A 7,925-nucleotide genomic window follows, 5' to 3' on the forward strand; every position below is an offset into this window, starting at 1 on the left:
GGTGCTGGGGGGCAGGATAGCGAGGCCACCAGAAGCCGAGAGGGTGAGGCTAGTGGATCTCCCATGAGGGGATACACCAGTCAGGTTCATGGGAAAATGAAGGGGATGGCCCCTACCCAAAGCCACATAATTCAGTCACTGACATCTCCGTGTCTGCCTAGACCTCTACACCCCAACCAGGCAGCTGACTCCTTAGTAGGGCACAAACTCTGCACAGTGGGGTGACAGGAAGTACACAGTGTAGGGCTATTGCATTCTTCCAGGCTGATGCCATATGAAAGGTTGTGCTCCACCCAAGAAAGACAGCACCTATGGTGTTGGAAAGGGACTCAACACAGTGATCCTGGTGGCTGTCCCTTCAGCTCTCTCCCCAGAACTACAAACCCCAGACTCTCCTCACAAGACTCTAGTCCATCTACCCTCCCTCCCCTGAACCCCAGAATGAGTGTCTGTGAATGAGACTTTGTTTGATAGTCATTTATTTGTTTTTTATCCATACTCAAGGACTTACTTATTAATTTTAGAGAGAGGGGAAGGAAGGGAGAGAGAGAGGGAAAGAAACATTGATGTGAGAGGGAAACATTGATCTGTTGCCTCCCACATGTACCCCAACCAGGGACTGAACCCATAACCTAGGCATGTGCTCTGAACAGGAATCAAACCAGCAACCCTTCCATTTACAGGACAACATGCCACCCAACTAATCCACACTGGCCAGAGCTGTTTTCTGACCCTTTAAGAGACCATCTGTATTTCTAGCTGATTCCCATCTCTCCCTGGTAGAGAGAATCCCTGCTGATTTTCACAGCCAGTCGTTGTGTGGTACCTCTCCCCGGCTCTGGTGCTCTGGGCTGGGGAACCCAGCATAGGGCTCAGGAGGAAACTTTGCAGCTGAAATATCCCTCTGGGGTCTCGGCCACCAACTGTGGGAGCTGGGCCAGCCCTTTTCACATCTCCACACTTCCTACCAATCTCAATATGGCTCATTCTGTAAATCTTTGGTTATAAGACTTCTGTCCAGCTATTGTTCAGTTGGTTGTTTATGTTGATTACTCTCTACTTTAGTTGTCATTCCAGTTTGGTCCTGGAAGGAGGTGAGTGTAACTTCCAGTACTGTGCCACCATCTTGGATCTTGATCTTCTTCTTTTTTTTTTTTTTTGCTTTTATTTTTATTAGTATTTATTTTATGTTGAATTTACTCCCAGGCCATAAGCTTTAGTTTTTTCAGTTTCTTTTGGGATACATTTTTCCTCTGTGCAACCTTCTCCACTGGTTTAGGAACAACCTGCTCTTTCTCAGTAAGTGTTCTCTCAATGCAGCAGGGTGGGCTCATGTGTGGGTTGGTCTACCCATGGGCTCTGTAAGGTCTATGCTGCATCTTGGGAGCTTTGTTCACCTGGGTGTGCTCAATGACCAGAGAATCTACATCTACACCCTTAAGTTTAGCATTATAGTCTGTGTTTTTAAGCATGCTTAACAATGAAGAAATTCAGCACTCTTTTTGGGCCCCTGACCCTGTGTTCAGGCCCACTGTCTGGCCTGGGCACACCTACCACCTCCACCATTAAAATGACAAAATGGCACACATTGCTACTGTGAAATGACATCCTTCACATACTTGGTGGCTTTCAAATATGCATACCCTTAATACCTGGGCAGTTTCATGAGCATTCTTAAAGTGAACACAAAGATTTAAACCTTGATTTGCATGATTTTGTGGGATTTTCTGGATCAAGTGAATAGCAAACCACTTTCAGAGGTCACCCATGGCCACTTTTGGGAAGAGCCCATCTTTCTTTATTCTTAATGTAGGTATTTTTCAATATAAATTAGCTCTTCACGCTACATCCCACAAGTTTTGATGTGTTGTGCTTCCAGTTTCTTTTGTTTCAATATATTATTTGATTTCCCATTTGATTTCTTCAATGATTGTTTTTTGGGGAATTTGACTTTTTAATTTCCACATATTTTTAAACTTTTCATGGGGGGGTTCTGTTACTGATTTCTAGTTTCCTACCATTGTGATCAGAAAAGATCCTTGATCCCTCACAGATATTTCCTACAGGGCATTTACCATGTGCTCCAGAATTCCAGGCTCTGTGGCTTCTGAGACAAATGATCATAAAACCCATATTGGGACTATCAGGGCCAATATGTATTTTACTCATACCTAGACTTTGGATAAGTTTCTGACAGCCATTTAAGAGAACAAAAGAATCAAGACAACACTAAGAAGTAGAGTAAAAAGTAGAAAACAAATCTTGGTCATTTAGTTTAAAGTGCAACTACAGTGTACTCTTAGGCCAGATCTATGACTAGTTATTTAGTTATGTGAGGCAATAAATTCCCTTTAATAATATAAGTCAATTTAAACTGAAATTTGTGTTACTCGAAAGAAAAATAATCCTAACTGACATATAGGGGTTATCAGAGAAGATAACTCCGAAGTGACATTTAGACTGAGTTTAACACATGAGAAAGCCAGCCATGCAAAGGGGCAGAGAAACGAAAGAGAGAACAACCAGTGCAGAGTCAAGGCAGTGGGAAACATTTTAACAAGTGGAGCAACTGAGAGGAAGCCATTGTGAAAATGGTGGAAAGAGGTAGGAGACTAGAATGGGAAGGTGGGTAAAAACATTGTGGGCTTATGCAAGAAAGGTGAGTAGAATTCTAGTCAGAAAACCTTTATTCCAAGAGAACTTGTCTTAGCAGCAAAAGACTGATGAATAATTCTACATTTAGGTAATTTAGGTGAATACTTACGTTTAAGGTATACATGTATTATTTGTTATGGTTCCCCATTTAAATTTTTTCAATTACGCAACTGCCAATTGCAGATTACATAAAATCAGAATATTTTTACTCTATCTTATCACATGGATATACTATAATCTATTTAACCTTATTGATTGTTGCCAGTGTTTCACATAATTAACAGCACTTCAGTGAACTTGTGCAAAAACCTTAGCAGTTATTTCAGTAAACCTATAATTTTGTATAAACATAGAATTTATGAATCAGAGAAAATCTATATTTCCATTTTAAACAAATGTTGCCAAGTTGTTCCTGAAAGTATATACCAATTTATAACTCATTTACAGCAAATCTTAGTGGGCATTTTTTATCAGTTTAAAAATAGTTTTTTCCAATCAAATAGACAAAAAATGCTTTCATTTGCCTCTCTTTAATTATTGAAGTATATTTCTATTTGTTTATTGGCTATTTGTAATTCTTCTATTATAACTTTCCATTTCATTTCTATTTTTTTCTTTCTATTGAGTTCTTTATCTTTCTGTTGACTTGTGTATTTTTAAATATTATGAATAGCAACCCTTTATTTGTCATATGTGATCCAAATATTTTGCTATTGTCATTGGTCTTTGAATTTGCTTAGGGTGTGTTTTAGACTTTTATATAGTGAAAACAACCCCTTTTTAAAAGGCCTCTAGGTTTTATTCATGCTTAGAAAAGACTGTGTCCTTAAAATCAGAAAGCCTCTTATCTTTGTTTACCTAATATATTTATGGTTTGATTTTTTACATTTAAAATCATCCAAAAAATAAAATAAATCCATGTAGAATTAATTTAGTGTGAGGAGTGAGGTAAGGATTCAGCTTAATTTATTTTCCAGAAGACTTGCCAATTGTCCCACTATAATTTATTGAGTAATCTGTATTTTCCTTGTCAATTTGAAATGAGGCTATTATTAAAAATTAATTATTTATATATGTTTAAGTCTATTTGTGTGCTCAATGTTCATAATTTCATTAATATATCCATTTCTACATCAGTACCAAATTGTTTTAATTACTGCAATGAAATGTTTGCCTTATACTTGCCTTCATTGGCTATTCTCATTGCCAACTTTTAATATTTATTTGTTTTTCCCCCTAGTGCACTTAAGTTCCTTAGACAGAACTGTTGCTTAAGCATTTTTATAGCCTTGACAACTTGGCTGAGTATTTATTTTTCTCAGTAGCTTTTTACCTTGTTCCCCCCACCTCACAGTGCCTTGCACAAAGTAATCACTCAACAAACATTTATTACATTTTAAGTGTTAAAGACAGAAGACCAAGATGTTCCAACATGGAGCAATGGAAATACAAAGAATGAATTCATGAGAGGCTGATGCAGACAGCCCTAAGGTAATGGAAGACAGACGTGACAATAAGCAGCTCTAACCAGGATGTCAGTCTATCACAATAACACCAGTAGTGTTGGTATCAGTGAGTCAGCTCTGGTGCTTGATTAAGTGCTCGGGTCAACATATGGTGATAACTGAAGGAATGATGACTGCCTTTGTCACCCAACCCTGCAATGGCAGCCTGGAAAACTGACTAAGTACTGCCTCCTGCATTTCCTGAAGAATGACTGTCACTGTAAAGTACTGTGACTTGGCATACATGTACCTAATCATCCTGAGGATTAGCTCTCTCCCTTTCAAAGTAGTCGCCAGAATACTGATGAATTTCCTGTTAGGAGGCTATACACTTATTCCAATTATTCTGCCATAGACCAAAAAGTTTTATTGGCATTGCCTTCAGAGCCTATGGATAAGGCATATATATGAGGATTTGGGGTACAGCTGACAGCTGATAGTTAAATTCCCAAAACTAACATAGAATCATCATTTCTAAAAGTTGCATCTGTGTAAGGTTGTTAAAATTTTGATTTTTAGTCATGTGGAGAGTATGACTGGGGAGGTCAAGGTAGGTTTGAATGTGCACGTCTAACAAGCGCCCTCTGTAATTATCAGTTTGAGAAACACAAACATAGTAGATTGGACTAAGCTAGATAAAAATAAGTTACCTATGAGACTTATGCAACACAGGAGTCCATGTAAGTTAATTAGGGTATATCATTAAAACTAGAATGTAACCAAAGAACACCAGATCTAATTATTTACACTAAGATCTATTTTAAAAAATAAATAAATAACCTGTGCTGATAGAACAGTGTATGTCAGACTGAACTCGTAAAAACAAGAATCAGAAAAATGTATCAGTATTGTTAAAATGAAAAAATGAATGAATACATACACCAGCCAAAGCAAATTTTAAGCTCCCTTTGATAAGAGAATTTCAGAAAATTTCTGGCCACAGAAACAGCTTGAATTAAGTATACAGCTGACCAGGATGACACCTTCAAAATATAAAACTCAGTTGAATGCAGATGTTTCAACATGCATTACTTTTGAAAAGTTTTAAGTCGCCTTCTGTGGCACTGATTATAACCAAGTTTGTGACTTTGGGCAAGCTGCTCATTTCTGTGGGCTTGTTTCCTGCCTATAAAATGGTGTTAGATTGTTTCTGAGACCAGGTAATCTACAAGCTCCTAAGGTCTCAAATTGCTTGGCCCTATGGCATAGCTGTCCCTCACCTGCCACACACAGGGTGCCCTGCTGCGAACAATGGCCTGAGACTCAACCCCAGGGTTTAGGCAGGAGGCAGACTGCTGCAGAACACAGGCTCCTCTGCAGCTCGTTGCCTGCTGTGTTCCAGTGACAGCCTTGGATTCAGTTCCTCCTTCTTTTCCAATGGACATTTTCCTTTTACTGCGGGACAAGCAATGTGTCACTTAGCAGAGACCTCAGGGTCCAAGGTCAATGTGATTTTCTAACAAGGACCATCTATTAAGAACCTCTGTTCACCAATAGTTACCAAAGCAAAGATTAAGAGTCTCTAAAACAATATTCCTATAAAAATGTATCCAAAAAGTAAAAGAAAAAGAGAGAATTGGGTCTTTTTTAAAAAAGTAGATAGAGATAGTGATAAAAGTAAAGATAGAGATAGAGACAAAGAGACATATATTGGAACATTAGGGATATGAGAACTATGTATATATTTACCTAATACACTCTGCAAAACTGAGGAATAAATGACTAAAAATCTGGTAGCAAAAGACATAAACAGGTAATTTACAGAAAAGACATAAAACAATTTGCAAACATGTAGAAATGTGTTCAACTTCAAAATAATAAGAGAAATACAGATCAAACAATACTGAAATGTCTTTTTTTTTTTCAAGTTATCAACACTTAAACACCTTGGCAAAATATACTGCTGGCAAGACTGTGGGGAAACAGTATCTCTCGTATATTCCTGGTAGAAGTGCAAAATGGCATAACCCATACAGAGGGAAATTTGGCAATATCTAACTATATTACATATAAGTTTAACTTTCGACCCAGCAACCCCACCTATATAACTTACAATTGGAAAAGACTTATCAGCAAAGTTGTTCATAGTAGCAATATTTATGAGGTTGGAAGCCAACCTAAATTCTTATACATTGGAAAGTAGTTGAATAAACTGTGGCAGGTACATTAAATGGAGTACTGTATAGCTATAAAAATGAATAAGATCTCCATGAAATAATATGGACTGATTTACAGAATAGAGGCAGGTTACAAGTGAAATACAAAGACAATATGTAGTATGCTACCTCTTGTGTAAGAAAATAAAACTGAAATAATAAAACAAGGTTTGTCCACAAAAATTCCAGTTGTTAATATAACAAGAACAGTTAGTACAACATTGATATAACCTGACAGCCAAGGAGAGTGGACTGGAATGCACATGAGTGGACAATGATGACTTCACTGTACTAGCCAATGGGGGCAATAGACACTGTTGAATAAGCATGTGTACAGTGTGACTGTCACATTCAAAATGACTGAGCAAGTAGAGCAACAAATCTGCATCAAATTTTGCATTAAGTTTGAACATGCTTCCACAGAAACTATTCAGATGATTCAGAAGGTCACAGCTATGGGCAACTTGTGATTGACAGCTTCATCACAACAATGCACCCACCCTTACATCACGTCTCCTGCAGAGTTCTTTTGCTAAACATTAAAACACCCAGGTGACTCATCTCCTCACATCCCAGATGTGGTGCCCTGTGACTTCTGGCTTTCCTCAAAACTAAAATCAATTTGAAAGGGAAAAGATTTCAGACCTTTGATAATATTCAGGAAGATACAACAGGGCAGCTGATAGTGACTAGAACTGTGTAAGGTCCCAAGGTGCCTACTTTGAAGAGGACTGAAGCATCATTGTCTTATGTATAATGTTTCTTGTATCTTATATTTTTTTCAGTAAATGTCTTTACTTTCATATTACATAGCTAGGTACCTTCTGGACAGGCCTCATATATGCATATATATATCTGCTTAATTTTTTATTATATTTTATTGATTATGCTATTACAATTGTCCCAATTTTTCTCTTTCTGCCCCTCCACCCAGCATCCCCTACTCCCTCAGGCAATCCCCACACCATTGTTCACATCCATGAGTCATGCATATTCTTCGGTGGCTCCATTTCCTGTACTATACTTTACATCCCAATGGCTATTCTGTAACTACCTCTCTGTACTTATTAATCCCTTAACCTCTTCACCCATTCCCCTACAACTCCCTCCCATCTTGCCATCATCAAAACATTCTCTGTATCCATGATTCTGTCTCTGTTCATCTTGTTTGCTTATTGTGTTTTTAGAGTCAATTGTTGATATATATGTATTTTTTGCCATTTTATTGTTCATAGTTTTGATCTTTTTTCTTTTTATTAAATAAGTTCCTTTAACATTTTATATAATAATGGTGTGGCGGTGATGAACTCCTTTAGTTTTTTCTTGTCTGGGAAGCTCTTTATCTGACCTTCAATTCTAAATATCTTTGTTGGGTAGAGCAATCTTGGCTGTAGGTCCCTGATTTTCATGACTTTAAATATTTCTTGCCAATCCCTCCTATTCTGCAAAGTTTCTTTGGAGAAATCAGCTAACAGTTTTATGGGAATTCCCCTGTAGGTAACTAACTTCTTTTCTCTTGCTGTTTTTAAGATTCTGTCTTTATCTTTAAACTTTAGCATTTTAATTATGATGTGTTGGTGTGGGCTTCTTTGCATCCACCTTGTTTGGG

General features: G+C 37.6%; 1 pseudogene; it reads right to left on the reverse strand.

Moving 5' to 3' along the window:
• Nucleotides 1–1,196: 1,196 nt before the first annotated feature.
• On the reverse strand, nucleotides 1,197–5,545 carry LOC123820428 (annotated as a pseudogene).
• Nucleotides 5,546–7,925: the final 2,380 nt, after the last annotated feature.

Source organism: Phyllostomus hastatus, unplaced genomic scaffold (assembly GCF_019186645.2).
Source record: "Phyllostomus hastatus isolate PE091 unplaced genomic scaffold, TTU_PhHast_1.1 phas_contig_348, whole genome shotgun sequence".
Taxonomy (NCBI): domain Eukaryota; kingdom Metazoa; phylum Chordata; class Mammalia; order Chiroptera; family Phyllostomidae; genus Phyllostomus; species Phyllostomus hastatus.